This window comes from Zootoca vivipara, chromosome 10 (genome assembly GCF_965207765.1).
Source record: "Zootoca vivipara chromosome 10, rZooViv2.hap1.1, whole genome shotgun sequence".
Taxonomy (NCBI): domain Eukaryota; kingdom Metazoa; phylum Chordata; class Lepidosauria; order Squamata; family Lacertidae; genus Zootoca; species Zootoca vivipara.
The window spans coordinates 35034524-35048510 of record NC_142593.1 but is presented as its reverse complement, the minus strand read 5'-3'; the positions used below and the strand labels follow the sequence as shown (position 1 = coordinate 35048510).

Here is a 13987-nt window from a genome sequence, read left to right as displayed (position 1 = left end):
TCTGTGATATTTTAATGTATTTTGGTATTTGTTGGAAGCCGCCCAGAGTGGCGGGGGAAACCCAGCCACATGGGCGGGGTATAAATAATAAATAATAATAACAACAACAATAAGGCAGTTTTTTTTATTCTGGAAAACCCACACCACTGCTGGTGGTATTTGTTGTTCCCAGTAAGTAGAAATAATTTTGTCTGAGCAGGCATTCTTTGCACCCCATCCTAAACACTGATTGAGGAGATATCTCAGCAAATCAATGATTACATCTGAAAGCAGTCTATGATATTTTATGTCTGCAATTTAATTATATATTAGTTAAGCTTCCATATTTTATACAGTGACTTTTAGTATAAATAAATATAGGATAGTACAAATCCTATATTTATACTACAACAATTTTTTGAACGGCATTTGAATGACAATGCTGAGCTGTACATAAGCTCTAGTTCCTCTACTAAAAGTATTTATTATGCAGAAAAGCTTATCATTGCAGGGTGGGGGAGATAGAGTGGGGGCAAAGATGACATTCTACTGGTTGGCAAAGGAATTCTTCAGTTTTGGCATCTCTCGAATATAACCAATCTACAATACTAAATCAATTGATTTTACTTCTAGAAAGACCATAGAATAAAATAAACAAAGACTATATGAAAATAATAGTATTATGCCATTACAAATCATGACAGGCCATTCCTGTACCATACAAAAGTGCCTTCCTGCTTAGTATTAGACGCTGCATTTGCACCCCCCTCCTCCTGACCAGAGCAGAGTAGTCAAGCCAGCACAAGGTACTGTATAACAAAGTGGTTGGACACCAGAAAAGGAGTTTGACAAGGCTGTCACATCTGCTCAGTATTTATATAGAAATAATAATGTGTATTGCTGTTGATGGTTTCCATAGTGGTATTAGCATTGGCAGAAGGAGATGTAATCTCAAGGATGCTGATGACATCCCTATTGCTGAGTCTGTGGTTTCTTGTATCTGAAAGCAAGAGGCTGAAAAGTAGGTGCTAAGAATGACAGTCGAGAAGGAGCATATTTTAACAGCATTATTAGATGGAAATGAATATGGTAACCATGTAAGAGAGTTTGACTGCCAAGATTCTGTGGTGAACAGAAATGGCAACCCTCTTTCTGTCATTGAAGCCAATGGTTATTAGTATCTTCCATGTTTCATTTTCAGTAACAGGGTTGCCAACAACTAATATTGAAGGATCCTAATGTGCCATGTATTTCTGCAAGGCAGATAGATATACATTAGGTGTAGGATATTTTGTCATTACAGTATTGTGAAAACCACATTTTCCATTTCGGGGGGGGGGGGCATTTCTGTCAATGGCAACTTTAGCTTAGGGTCAGTCAACTTTCTTGGAAGGAAAGCAGATGCAAGGTACACTTTCATTTCATTATGATGAAAGGCTTGCTATTGCCTTTTAAAACAACAACATGTAAATGTTTTTCTTCAGAAATGTGCCTTTGATCTTCCAAAAGAGAAAAACAAGATCTACAACTAAGGATTGTCAGTTATTAATAATTGGGGTGTGCTACCTTTTAACAACCATTCTTTATTCCTTAATTTCCAAAAGATGGTACGTGTACCTGCATATCTGCGCCATTGTGATAAAGTTAAAATATATTTACCCTATTGTTATTTACCAGTATTTAATTAGGACTTACATATCATGTCTTATATATGCCCTTGCAGGCAGGCTTACATTTTCAAAACACACCACAGAATAGGGAAGCAAAATGATTAAAGGTCTATCAAGGTAAACTGAGGAGTAGCAGTAGAAAACTAGACTTGTTCATAATTATATGAAGCTTGTTCTTGGTTATTGACACACAGAGAGAGTGCTAGCCTGCACTATTACATATCAATGTAAATAAAATCCAGGCTTACATCTTCTTAAGTAAAATTCAAGTTTAGTCATAAGGCCAGAGTTTCATACTACTTCTGTTAATAACCTAGGTGGGCCTTGTATTAGTTTTATAGGTGGTGAAATTCACCTGATACCTGCAAGTTCTTTACTATACAGTGGTACCTCTACTTACAAATTTAATGCGTTCCGAACGCACATTCGTAAGTCGAAAAAAATTGTAAGTCGAATCCCATAGGAATGTATTGGGAGAAAACATTTGTAAGTCGAAGCAGCCCTATCTAAAAATTCATAAATAGAAAAAATCCTATCTAAACAGCATCCAAGATGGCGGACGGAGCTCTATTTGCAAGTAGAAACATTCGTAAGTCGAGTCATTCGTAAGGAGAGGTACCACTGTAATTCAAGACCTGTTTATATTAGCATGTAGTTCAATCATGAATGCCTCAATGTACAGATTTCAACTCAAAGAGATGAAGATCAACATAGAGACATGTAGCTACTGTCAAAATGAGTTAAGCCCAGAGTGATGATGATGACAATATCTTAGCCTGTAAGAACATGACAACTGATTGAAGGAAATATCAGCTGATTCTAGAAACTTGAAGATTTCACTCCTCCTCTATGTCTTTATTTCCTGGCAGATAGAGAGAGGTGTTGGTATTCACCAGGGAAATTACTATCTACTTTGTTGCTGAAATTTTGACATTGTGTTTAAAAATGAGCTACAGCAAAGAGTTTACTAGAACAGGGTCAACAACCTAAGTGTGTACAGTTATAGGACAGTAGAAGTGAACTTAGGTTTCAGTTTAGACAAAGATGTTAAAGAATTAAATACTGGGAAATAGATTAAAGGCTAGCCAATTTTTTTGGCAGTTGACCATATACGCCTATCGTTTATTTTTCCATTTTACAGTTTACAATGATCTGATAAAAATCCAAAAGGTAGGCAGAACCTTACTTGATTGTTTACTCAACTTACACTAAAGACAAAGTCCAAAAAAGTTTTGGGTTGTTATAATTACTATTGGGGGGGGGGCATATTTTCTTTATCCTCTAATGGGTTGGGGTTTTCTTTCTACCTTTTTTTTCCATTTCAGAACTGTAAAATAATCTTCAACATAAAATTCAAACTATGTAACCACCCTGAGTTAAAACATGGATTCTTGGAAGTAAATTTCACTTTTTTCAATGGACTAAGTACTTAGGAATGCAACATAAGGAAGGTATTCAAATCTTCTTGATTTTACAGCAACACTTATTTAATAGCTAAAATACACTGTAATATTATTAATATGCCATATGGTAGAACTGGATCAGTTTATTCCTTAATGTATTATTGGATCAGTTTATTCCTTAATGTATTATTTCATTTTGACTAATCTTGTATAAATTACAGCCCAACCCTATAATTTCCTGATGGAAAAATATTTTAGATTCAGGTACCTCTGTGTGGGTGAAATGTTATAGTGATAGTGGGATTACTTAAGAGTATAAGGCTACTCCAGGATGTTGTGAGTCACTAGTACTATGACACCACTATGAAGACTTAATGTGGCACCTAAATGCATGGATAAGGGAGTGAGAGAATGATGGGACAGTTTATGGATATGAGTATCCAGCAGCCTTATAACACAACTTTATCTGAAAATACTATTTAGTAACATGTTACAATCAACAAAACAAGAAAGAACTGCTTCACTTTGTCTCGCTTAGAGTGCCACTGTAGCTATGCTGTGATGTTACAAATATGTACTACTATTGGGTTCAGAATATTGGTGGGAATGCCTTCCCCTTCCTACCTTTATAGCATTTTTTTACTACTTTTCGGCTGAAAAAGGGTTCTCAGAATGGCTTACAAAGATCAATACAGGCTTACAATCAAAAGATTTAAACCTGCCTATACAGTCATAACTTGGAAGTCAAACGGAATCCGTTCCAGAAGTCCACCTTACTTCCAAAACATTCAGAAACCAAAGCACAGATTCTAATTGGCTGCAGGAAGCTCCTCCAGCCAATCAGAAGCCATGGAAGCCACACCGGACACTCGGTTTCTGAAAATGTTCGAAAACCAGAATACTCACTTCCAGGTTTCAAATGTTTGGGAGCTGATTTGTTCGGGAGCCAAGGCATTTGAGATCCAAGGTACGGCTGCATTCCAGAATATCTGGAAAAGATCAGTTTCAAGTTCCACTTTCTCAGGATGTTTTGAGTGAGTGCCGAAGGCAGAGCTTGCTCTCTGTTGTAGCAACACAACTGTGGAACACACTGTTCTGTTCCATTTGGAATGGCTTTATCTGTTTTTATGATTGCATAGTCTATTGTTTCAGCCCTGAGTGCTCACTGGAAGGACATATCCTGAAGCTGAGACTCCAATACTTTGGCCACCTCATGAGAAGAGAAGATGCCCTGGAAAAGACCCTGATGTTGGAAAAGATTGAGGGCACAAGGAGAAGGGGATGACAGAGGACAAGATGGTTGGACAGTGTTCTTGAAGCTACCAACATGAGTTTGATCAAACTGCAGGAGGCAGTGGAAGGCAGGAGTGCCTGGCGTGCTCTGGTCCATGGGGTCATGAAGAGTCAGACATGACTAAAAGACTAAACAACAACAACAATTCTATTGTTACAACCCACCGTGGAACCTTATGGTGAAGGGCAGGTAACAAGTTTTATAAAATAAATAAAAATCCTTCCCAATGAAGCTCACTAGACTACAGCTATTGCGATTTCAGTGGTGTAAAGAAACCTACCGGTATTTATTTCAGGGGGGTTGGGAATGTGTAGTTTGTTTACATTTTCGCTGTTATTTCAATATATGTTTAATAAAAATATTTTTTATTCCTCTAGTCATTTTTTATGGTTTCCACATCAACTCAGGCTGAAATCCTATACCAACTCACTTGGGAGCAAGCCCCACTGAAGACAATGAGGCTTACTTTTGAGAAGACATGTAGATGATTGCACTGTCACACTAATTTTTTATAGAATGAATATTTTAACATTTTTATATAAATAAGCATTCTAAAGGGGTAAATAATTTTCTTGAATGAATTTGTGAAACAATGAAATTTTGATCTTCCACATCACATTAATTCCGCTTCAATTCATTTCACAGGAAATTTATGCCAGTGTAGATGGAAATAGTATAAAGTTCATTTCCCCCAAAGTTATACATTTACATTGCCCAAGTTTATTGTTTTGTAACTGACTCAGTTGTGAAATTTACCGACAGCCATTTAAATCTGGACTAGGATAGTAATGGCTGAAAGTTGTAGCTAGCTGACAGCTGTTCAGGGACCTGTGTGCAATGAGTTGGCAATTTCAGTTGAGTCACTATCAGACAAAGTAATGGTAGAAACTGGCATCCTTTATGGCATTTTCAGCAGAAGGGCCAAAGCAGCAATGGGCATCATGACAAATGACCACCTTGCCTCTTGGCCTATAATCAAGACTAGAACCAAGCATTTAGTCTGGGCCACACTGTTCATCCAGAGCTTTCCCTGTGACTGCTGGTGTAAAAGAAAGCATGAGATCTCTAACTTAAAGATAGCTTACAATGTTCAATACTCAAATTTCTGAGCCTCATATGGCCGTAATTTTGTACCCCCCCCCCCACTGACTTTGTCCCCTGCTCAATTATTCTCCGTTTCTCTAGACTCTCTGATATCTTGCACCAAAGCTTTCAGTAGAATTGGTCTTGGAATTGATTGATTGATTGATTGATTGACATTTCTGGAACACCCATGGTATTTCTTCATTTGTGCTACACCACTAACATCTAGACCTGCTGTTTAGGATATTTGGAAATACATTTCTGACAGTTGTGTATTGCTGCCTCAATCCAGTGGCTGTATGTGTATGACAGAAGGTTTCTACATGCATGTCCCTAATGGATAGGGAATCGAATGTGCAAATAGATCACATGTGAGTGGTTCCCCTTCCTGAGTATACTGGGTAGTGCATTCAAAGCCTCTTGTGGAAAAGCTCAAAAAATGAACATCCTGCAGATCAGCGGTACAGGAGGTGGGTGGTACAAGAGGTTTGGATTCACTCATTCCCCCTGCCAAACAGTTGATCAGCAGGATTTTAGCTTTTTAAAAGTGAGCTGTGCACACTGTGTTGGATTGGATCCTGGATTATTAAATTGTCAAGAGTGCCAATTTGGCTTCTTCATACACCTTGACTTCCTAAACTCACCAATCCCAACTCATTTATCTCTTTTATGGAAAAAAATAACTTAAAACTATTTGTTTTTAGCTAGCATGCCAAAACATTATACAGATTTAGTCTAGAAGGAAGCATGTGTTTAAACACACACACAAGCAAACACATTTGTGCTTTGAGTTTAACAGCTCATTTTCAGTTTTTTAAAAAAGTTTTCTGATTTATCTTGCTATAAACTTTTTTATTTAATTAATTCCCTCACTTCACATTTTATTGATCCTCAGTACTACAACAAGGAAAACATAACTGTAGATAATACAGTCAGAACTCATTTTACATCAATACTGAGGAAAACACACACTTAGCCAAAAAACTGCAAGAAAATACATTCTTCTCCCACAGGAGCATTGCAGAAATAGAGTACTTGACTGGTGTCTCAAAGAGCACCATTTAAACTTCCTCATAGGAATGAATAGGAATGAATAGAAGACAAAGAACAAAAATATCAGTGATAAATTATAGTGAACAATAACGGGCAAGGAACAAGTACTACTGAAAGCCAGAAATCTTGAATGAGCCTTCCCACAGTACTTTGCCAGTCCCACAGTGCACGTCATACCTGCCAAGTTCGGGACCTAAAGATCCGGGATCGGCAGCGCGCGCATGACCGGAAGTTGCGTGACGCAACTTCCGGTGGCGCTTTGCCCTTCTATGGGCACCAGAAAATGGCGGCGCCAGCGCCGGAAGTCACTTCCGCGCATGACCGGAAACACGTAAAAGCGACTTCCGGCGCCGGCGCCGCCATTTTCTGATGCCCATAGAAGGGCAAATCGCCACCGGAAGTCGCGTCACGCAACTTCTGGTCATGCGCGGAAGCGACTTCTGGCACCGCCGGCGCCATTTTCTGTTGCCCATAGAAGGGCAAAGCGGCACCAGAAAAATGGCCGCCGGGCCGAAGCCAATTTAAGGGACAATACCGGGATTTTAACCTAAACGGGAGACCGCCAGGAAACGGTAAGAAAAAAGGGGTTTTCCCGGTGGATACGGGATACTTGGCAGCTATGGTGCACGTGTGTGTGTGTGTGTGTGTGTGCGCGCGCACACACACACACACACACAGTGCTTGTGGCACAGACCTTGGAAAACAGATATTTTTAATTCTATGATCCTTTCAAAATGTTTTATCTCCTCTTCTTACCATTCAAAAAGAAAATGGCCTTTGCACCACCCAATTATATTTGTTGACAAGATGGAAACTATAACCAATGAAAAGGATAAATTAAATAATTTATTTACCAAATAGAATATACATTGTCTTGATAAAGACACATGTAAGATAAATCACTTTGAGGTGCCTCATTGGAAGCACTTTATAAATGTAATAACAACAAAAACAATACGGTGTCAATTTTATAACTGCCCATGACAGTAAACATACTGATTCCCCTTTTGCCAAACCAGTGTGGCTTAGTTGATCAAGTGTTGTACTTGACTTGGAACACCTGCTCTCAGATCTGTGTTTAATTATGACCTCCCTGGATGGTATTGAGCTCTTAACCACTCTCAGTTCCTTAACACTTGGAATATCTGTTAATCTGTTTGGCAAGGCTGGAGTGAGAATGCAAAGCACTTTCCTCACCTGTCCTTGGGGCAGGGCAGTCCAATGTTTCATATCAAGTGGGCCACAAGAGTACTTCAACACAGAACCCACAGGCTGCATAATGCCTTGTCACACACGCAAAGGGTGGGGAACAAGGCCAAAATTTGACACACAAACCAGCCCTCGGAGGTACAAGGCTCTGGCAAGGTCCCAAAGCAGGGAAAGCACTAGGTAGGTTTTGGGAAGGAGCCAAGAAGACTCTAGGTCCCTGTCAGAGCCTTCACATCTCCTTCCCAAAGCCCAATTCCTCACTTACCCAGCTTTGGTAGGCAACACGAGAGCTGGGGGCATCAAATGTTGCTGAGGGCCACCAAAAAAGCCTTGGGGGGCCACGTGCAGCCCTTGGCCATGCGTTTGACCACCCTGCCTTGGGTGTAACTGGCATCACAATGGAGTTGTGACAAAACTCCCACAAATATTAATTACCCTTTGGTACTTTTACATTAGTACCTCAGTGGCTGGTGTCTCTTTCTCTTCTTGTCTTTGCTGTTCATTCCCCCATTCCTTCCTACAGCACTTTGCCTTCTCCTCTGGTTTAATCTTCCAATTCTTCTGTCCCCTTCCTCTCCCTTTGGAGTAGGCCCTTCTTAGTGCACATTAACATGTGTCATGAACATTAATGAACAACTCCAGAAGAAAGGAAAAGAGGAAAGGAAAGGGGGGGAAAGCAGTTCAGCACTGCTGACAGTTCTTAACTAATTCCTGCAGACAGCCCTGAATTCCATGGTGTTGGTTACAGCTGTGAAATCACGATAAGCTAAGGCCCTGCTGTGTTCTCTACCTTTTCATCAGTTGGTGCATGGCCTGAATGTTGAACAGTCACACCATGTTGAGAAAGACTAAATTATTGTCATAGCCTTTGAAAAGAGAACCTATGTGAACAGTTCCTCTTTTTCAGGGAACAAGCTTCCCAACTTAGCAGGTCTATAGTAAAACTGATTTTGCTTAGTTATTCTCAAGAAGGAGGAAAGCATTATTTAACACTGTACCAAGGTATTTTCTTGTGTGAGTCATATTTTGTAACTTGCTATTATTGAATGCCCAGGTGACATAGCAATCATCAGCTGGAAACACACATGCATTCAATATTGGAGAGAATATTTAAAAGAAACTGAAATAGTGATGTATAATTATTTTAACTAGGATTATCACTTGCTTAAAGTGATCTTAACCAACATCATATGAATTTTAGAGGATTAGATTAAATATGCAGATGAGAAAAACAAGTTTTTTTTTCTTTTAAACACCTTTATTTTGAGATTACCCAAGAGATGCTGTTTGCAGATGAAACAGTATTGACAGCGGACTCCAAGGAAGCTATACAGAGACCCATCAACCATTTTGCCCAAACCTGTGTGGAGTTTGGCCTCACCATCAGCCCGACAAAGACCAACATCCTGGGTCAGGATGTCACCAGCACTCTACACTTCAGCATTAGTGGTAGATGATTTTGTCTACCTGGGTTCCACAATAACCAAAACCTCTCCATCGATGCTGAGCTGGACAAGCAATGGCTCACCTCTCTAAAAGGGTATGGGAGATAATGCGATGCTAACATCCAATACCAAGATGAAGGTCTTCCAGGCTTGCGTGTTGAGCATGCTGCTTTATGGAAGTGAGTCATGGGCAACTTACAACTGCCAGGAACAATGCCTCAATGCCTTCCACATGTGCTTGTCAATAATATCAATAAGATATAATATCAATAAGATTTTGGGCATCACATGACAGGACAGAGTCTCAGACAAAGAAGTGCTCTCCCAAGCCCACATTCCCAGCATGTTCACACTCATTTTGATCCACAGCCCCCTTCATCCCTGCCATATCACCCTTACTGGTGTAAATCACTTCAAATTGTGTTGTTTTTTACAATTAACTGTTCTATAAATTTTACGCAATGAATAAATGTTAGTAGGCCATGGAGATTTCTACAGTGGCAGTGAGGGTGCATCAGATCTTGCAGCTCCTGTTCAAACTTCTCTCTCAACCTTCAAAAGTGAGATCTGATACTTTCTATGGCCTTGGGATGCCCCCCCCCCCGGGACCACAGGGTTGCAGTGTTAATCAATTTCTAAGCTGCCTTTCAGTGTTAACAACAATAAAAGTAAACCAGTAAGTAATCAAACACAAACCAGTCTCAGCAGAGACTCTTCTATAGCTCCTTCCACCCTCTCTTATAGGACCCATCTCTTTGGAATTATCTCCTAAGGGAAGCATAGTTGCTGCCAACCTAGCTATTCTTTTGTGCCAGGCAAGGATTATTTTAAACATCCAGGCATTTAATACATTTTAGTGTCATGAATGGTTTTTAGATTTGCATTCATGCAACTAATGCCACATTTAGCTTGGCACTGAGTGCTACCACACCATCAAGTCTGCCTTGCTCAATTTGAATGAAATTTATAAATTTAGTAGGTAGAACTACAGGACTGAGAATGAACTAAGGCAGATGTCTGTGCAGCACCCCTAATACATTAGCCTATATCAACAGGTTTACAAAAAGCAACAAGCTGAAAGCAACAGAGCAAAGCACACCATGACAGTAGAACCTTAAGTCAAAGAGATACCATGAATTGCTATTTGTCTAAACAAATCATAACATGGAGGGAGGGGGACTTAAGTTTTTGATAACTATAAACTTCATTATAGTCAGCAAAAGTGCTTGTCACTGACATTTAATTGTATTCAGTTTATCTATTAATATTATACACAGGTCTGCCAGCCAGTATTCTAAATGCCTACTTTGCCTTTGGTTTTGCCAAATAAGCAATTTAGCTCCCTTCCATTGTGTTCAATGTCGCAGCGTTTGCAGTAGTATTTCAGAGCATTGATTAGTTTGTGCTATGCTAATTTTTAGCACAAAGGGAGAATTGATTTACTTCAAGCTTGGCCTGTCTTAGCACTGAACTGGAAATAAGTCCATCGGAAATATGGAAAATGAGTAGTCACGTTAACAGCTGGATAAATGACTTGACATTTGTGAGCTATAAAGTATTCGATGGATAAAAAGGATTTACCAATTAAAATAAAACATCAACCCTCCCATTATTTAGTAAAGGAAAAACAATACTGATTGTGGATTTCTATATACAGTAAACCTCTGAATGGATAGTTCACGTAACAGCAGGTAGTATCAACTGTATAATTCAGCCACTACTTTGGGGGCATGCAACTCTGCTTTTCTTAATGGAATACATGTTTGATACACTAATAGCTCTGTTATTTGGTTGCTAGCTATCTGAATTGACTGGTACCCTGATTCTATGGATAAGAATGGCTGAAAATGGGCACCAAGATGCATTGGCCATCGTATCACTGTTATCTCTAGCAGCATCTTATTGCAAGAGAATTAGGACAGGTCTGTTATTACCACCACCACCCAATTTATGTGTGGGTTACATTCCAGGTCATCATGCACATCAGAGAGGCGTTCCACCCTCTTCCAGTGCTGAACATGGTGCACATATGCACAGTCGTGAATGCATTGAACGCAAGCAAATTGAGAATTGCCTGTACTTTGCTATGTTTCAACACAAATGCAAATTGCTACTATGTTATAGGAGATATATTTGTTGGTTTTCTAGCAGGTGTGCATATAACATACTACCTACATAAGTTTCCCCACTCTTGTTGTCTCTCTTATGTACATCCCTTCCAGTTTCTGTTGTTCTGGGTTTTTAGAATCTGAGCTTGAAAGAAAATCGCAGGTGCATGGTCACCTGAAATGCTGCTGGACACCAAGAAAAATATAAACTATTTGTTCAGGTTTGTGTAAAGCTGGTATCTTAAAATCCCTTGAACATCACAGCCATGCAGAACATGGACCTAATCTACTGTCTGGCAGCAGGGAAGTAGGGACCAGACTCCCTAACTGTTCAAGAAGGGATGAAAAGCTCTGTCCTGGTTGTTGATAGTAGTGGGGTTTGTTCTGCTGGTTCTTGTGTTGTTTTGTATTACAGTTGTACCTCCGGTAAAGAACTTAGTTTGTTCTGGAGGTCCATTCTTAACCTGAAACTGCTCTTAACCTGAGGTACCACTTTAGCTAATGGGGCCTCCCGCTGCTGATGTGCCGCCGTCGTGTGATTTCTGTTCTCATCCTGAAGCAAAGTTCTTAACCCGAGGTACTATTTCTGGGTTAGCGGAGTCTGTAACCTGAAGCATCTGTAGCCTGAAGCGTCTGTAACCCGAGGTACCACTGTATTTGCTAAGCAACAGATTGAAGGTTTAAGCAAAGTGAAAGCAGGGCATTAATATTGTTAGGCCTGTCATTCCTCTGTGCAGTGAGATGTTTCAGACCATGTTCAAATATACAAGTTGTGTATAAATGGAGACAGCCAAATTGTTGCCCTCCAAATGTTGAACTACACCTCCCATCAGCGCCAGCCAGCATGACCAGTGGTGAGGCCTGATGGGAGTTGTAGGTGAACAACATCTGGAAGGCACCATATTAGCTCTCACTTGCTTAAGCACTTCAACAGGCTTGAAGGAGGTGGTATAATGCTCAGTTCTTGGGCACGGTAATCCAAGGGAAAGCATTCAGTATGGAGAAAATATGCATGAATAATAAGAAGGCATTTCCTCAGGTCTTCAGGAAAAGTGAAACAGTGTAACACTTTTTGCAAGACTTGGGTGTGTTCACACCTATTTTCTCGAAAAAAACAGTAGTTTAATTTCACAGTACTTTATGGCAGTCAACTGTGGATGCACGACAGTGAGCGATTTACTCCCCACTGTATCTTGAGAAGTACAGACACCGTTATTTGCTTCAGTTCCTCGAACTCCTTTCTTGGGAAAATTATTTTAGGCATAGGGATCTCTCCTACATCTCCCACAGTGAAGATTGATGCAAATAATTAATTTAGCTTCTCTGGATTCTCCTTGTCCTTCTTTAGAATACTTGTTACTCTCTTGCCATCTGAAGGTCCAACCACCTCCCTGTCTAGTATCCTGCTACTAATGGTATTTAAACAACTTTTTGTTGTTGGTCTTTATGTGCTCATATTTTATTTTATTTTTTGTATCTGTTATTCTCTACTTGTTTGCATACGTTTTGTGTTCCTTTTTGTTCTCATTTGGAAGACTTCAGTATTTTGAAGGAAGTCTTCTTGCCTCTAATAGCTACCTTAACTGTGCTTAACCATGCCGATACCTCTTGGTCCTCATCTGCATTATGTGAGTTTGTGTGTGTGTATTTAACAGAAGTCTTCCACAAAGACAATATTCTGCAAAACCTTCACATTGTTGTTGTTATTTTTAAAGACTGATGCATATTCCAATTATATTTTAGACTTGTCTTCAGAATGCAACAATCTGTGGAAATGGACATGTTCATATGGCATGGGCTGAAAGAAACAAAATGGCTAAATAGTGCTCACTTGAAGAGCAAACAGCAGCAGGGGGTGTGACGACAGAGAACACCCACTGAAATGTAACCACATTTGTGACAAACCACCCACCCAAACCTGGGATTTTGGTACTAACAAGCTTGCACATCAACAGTGGATGCAGATGTATAACCAATTATTTTTATTGGATTAAATGTAACAAAAGCACAGGTTGGTATTGTGATGTGGAAACACTGCATAAAACTTGTATAAAGTTCTGAGATTCTATGATAAACTTCTATCTGAAACCACACTAAAAACATGTATTTAGTATTTCTCTCTGTGATTATCATCAACTGTGATCTGCTGATGGGCAACACTCTACACTGGGCTGTACATGTTAGACATTTCATATGATATTGGGCTGAGCCCAGTCATTGAAAAGAGAGACTCGGGTATGTGTAACAACTCTGGCTCTATTTTAAGCCATTGGTACCAAACCGTATTTTTTTAATTACAGACAGGCAACATAAGGCTTGCAGGCTACATCCAGTTTTTCCCAACTGAGACAGCTGCTTAAGTTTAGAAATCAAAGCTGAATTAAAAGTAAAAGGTACTTACAGCATATGTAATCTGTAGAGCCGGAAGGAACCCTCAGCTGTTATCTATTCTAGTCCAACTCCCTGCAATACAGGAATCACAGATGAAGAATCCATGGCAGGTAGACGAAGGAGGTCAACCACCTTCCAAGGGAACCCATTTCACAGTTGAACAAGTTGCCCTGTCATTTTACCAGGAAAAGCTTTAACAGGCTGGATGCAGCCATTAGGCAAATCAGTGTCCCTTGCTCTAAGGTTGCCCCAAAATCAACAAACGTTGTTTAGGATGTGAAGCTAGCCATACAATTATACTGCTTGTGGGAATCCACTTTATTGCAACAGTCCTGTAAAATCCACATTTCCA

At 39.7% G+C, this 13987-nt stretch overlaps 1 long non-coding RNA gene across 1 annotated transcript in view; it reads right to left on the bottom strand.

Annotated features, from left to right (window-relative positions):
* LOC148684432 (uncharacterized) overlaps nucleotides 1–4084 on the bottom strand; it is a 75338-nt gene extending 71254 nt beyond the window's left edge. The window contains exon 1 of the long non-coding RNA XR_015945998.1: nucleotides 3959–4084. This is a non-coding gene — a long non-coding RNA (uncharacterized LOC148684432). The remainder of the gene's footprint in view (nucleotides 1–3958) is intronic.
* Between the last annotated feature and the right edge of the window lie 9903 nt (nucleotides 4085–13987).